Here is a 2,881-nt window from a genome sequence, read left to right as displayed (position 1 = left end):
GAAGATCACCGGAAAGCCCTACACCAAAATGGTTTGTTTGATGGGCAGATTTCATAACAAATGGAGAGAAATATTTTTAAAATGCAATTTTTTTCAGAGTGGAAATCTGAGAATGAATAAATCAGGCAATGAATAAATGAAAAATAACAATGATGTATGGCTTGCTACTCTATTGAAGGAAACATTCTATTGTGGCATCTGACTCTGTTGTTCACTAGAAATAGAAATGAGTAAATTTGGAGACTGTGTTTTCCAGTATGTTCCTCATCTTCAGGTGAAATGAGCTGACCACTGGCAGCTGCACACTAGCAGTTGGAATATTGGCTGCTCTGCTGAGTGGTTACTCCTCCTAACAGAATTTGTATCCTTAAGTCCAGGACTTTCAAATCAGGGTAATTGATCCTAGCCCTGAAAAGCAAGTCCAAACTATGGCCTATCTGGAAGCAACTGATAGGGGGAGATAATAAAAAGACGTGGTACAATGTTGCAATGACTTCAGTATAAGAGTGGAGAAGATGGATTTTTTTTTTTTTAGAAAATGGAATTTTTCTAACATAAGCAATTCTAAGTCTTATTTTACTAGAAGGAGTTTCAATTCCAGAGGCATTATTCCAGCAAGAATCATTCTCTGTCTATTGTGTTTGAAAAGCCTAATCATCTTTTAAAAAGTTGAAAATTTAAAAATGTATAAACAAATATGTGTGTATATGTACATGCATGCAGGTCCCCTTGAAGACAAGAGGAGGGCTCAAATATCAAACAAGAAGAGACCATGAGTTGAAGAGTAAGGGAGGACATGGGAGAGGTTGGGGGAAGAAAGAGAAGGGAAGAAATGATGTAATTACATTTTAGTTAAAAAATAAAATAAGTAAAAGGAGAGCATCGGATCCCCCATTTATAGGTAGTCATGAGCAGCCTGGCACACTTGCTGGAAACCAAACTCTGGTCCCCTTCAAGAGTAGCAAATGCTTTTAACCACTGAGTCATCTCTCCAGCCCCAATACTAACCATCTTATGAAGCACACTCATTGGCAAAAGAGAAAGATTCCATTTTCTTAAATCTACCAGCAGAATGCTAGAGTAGGTCAGAGTCAAAGTATGACCCCTACTTGCACAGTGCAAATATACAATAATGGAAACAATGCTTTTTTTTTAAAAAAAAAAAAAAAAACATGATGACTATGGTGACTATTTTAATCAGTACCACTGAACTAAAGATCTGCTTGTTCAGAAATTGCCTAGTTTCTCTGAACAGACATGCTCAGAGATGCTGCTGTGCCTAGGGATGAAGTTTCATGCTTATTTGTCTCCACATAAGGAACACCCCCCATTGAGGTTAGTAACAGCGACAGCTTGAACTAGTCCACATGTGCTGATTAGAGTTCGTTGTTCTGCTTCTAGGAATTTTTTAATCTAATGTTAAAATTAAAACACATAAAATTAGAATTTAGCATTAAATTTAAAAATTGCTGTTGGTTTGACAGAGGATCTCATATATGCTAGGCTGGTCTCAAATTTGCTATATAGCTAAGGATAACTTTAAACTTCAGATCCTTCTGCCTTCACCTCTCAAGTGCTGGGATTGGAGACATGTGCCACCATGCAACTGTTGACACAGCACTGGAGATGTGTCCCAGGGCATTGTGCTTTCTATTATAACAACTGAACTATACCCCTACTCTATTTTTTTTAAGATAACAAAAATGGAGATATTTTTATATGCTAGTTATTTTAAATATGCTGCACAGCTCTTTGTAGTCACTATTTGTATTCATTTTATCTGTATAATAGAAATAGCACACATTCGTGAGCTGCCTAACATTCAATAATAATAGGTCAATAACTTGAAATCAACCATGATCATTTACATCATAGAAATTGGCAAACACATAAAGGTAGGGGAGAGAGGTGCTAAATGTTTTCTATAACACCCTGGAAATGAGACTGAGTCGTTGTCAACTCTTTTGCCAATACATGACAAAATAATTACTTATGTTTATATGACCGGCCAGTGGGACATTTTACCATCAACTGGCTGTTTTTATAATGTTGTGAGCTTTGATACTCCGAAGTAAACCCCCTCATTCTTCTTATCACCATTGAAAATTGTAAATCAGCAGTAATAAAGAATTTAAATTAGGTTTCAACAAGAAATAAAAGCTATGTCAATCAACTATGTGGGTAGCACTTTATGTTGTTAGAAAAGTAGTAAAGATATGGTACTCATAAATCTATTGTAGGAATATATCAGAGATGGAGAAAAAGCTCTCACAAGGGAAAGGACATAAATTGTGCTATGAGAAAGGAGTGTACTAAAATAAGGAAATGTGCTGCCTGGGTTCAAAATTTGATGAGAATGTGATCACTATTTTTGCTGAGCCGTGGTTGTTTGTTTCTAATAGACAGAAAGCTTTAACAAAAATTAAGGGATTTATTGTAGGAGATTGATTTAGTGCACTTCTAATGGAAGTCAGATCCATCCATGGAGGATAAGTCCCCTGTCTGCTCTTTCCATTTCGTTTTCTTTACTAGGGAATCATAAAACATTTCTACTCTTCCTCAGTCCATAATAACCTTCAACGAAGTATTCACGTCTACCTTATTTCTTAGATCCCTACTTCTTATCCCTTGTCACAAAGTTAGCCTTTCATTAATAATTGGTGCTAATCTTAATGACATTTTCATTTATTAGAAGGTGTGTGTGTGTGTGTGTGTGTGTGTGTGTGTGTGTGTGTGTGTTAGCAAGAGCTATAGGGAAATTTTTTAAGATCAATGAAAGAGATATCTTGATAAAGAGAGTCAGTATGGAGTAGGAAGAAATAGGTGCTAGGGAAATTTCCCAAGAATCCACAAGGATGACCCCAGCTAAGACTTCTAGTAA

This window comes from Phodopus roborovskii, unplaced genomic scaffold, assembly GCF_943737965.1.
Source record: "Phodopus roborovskii unplaced genomic scaffold, PHOROB, whole genome shotgun sequence".
NCBI lineage: Eukaryota > Metazoa > Chordata > Mammalia > Rodentia > Cricetidae > Phodopus > Phodopus roborovskii.
The sequence above is the reverse complement of the archived record's forward strand: the minus strand, read 5'-3'. Positions refer to the sequence as shown.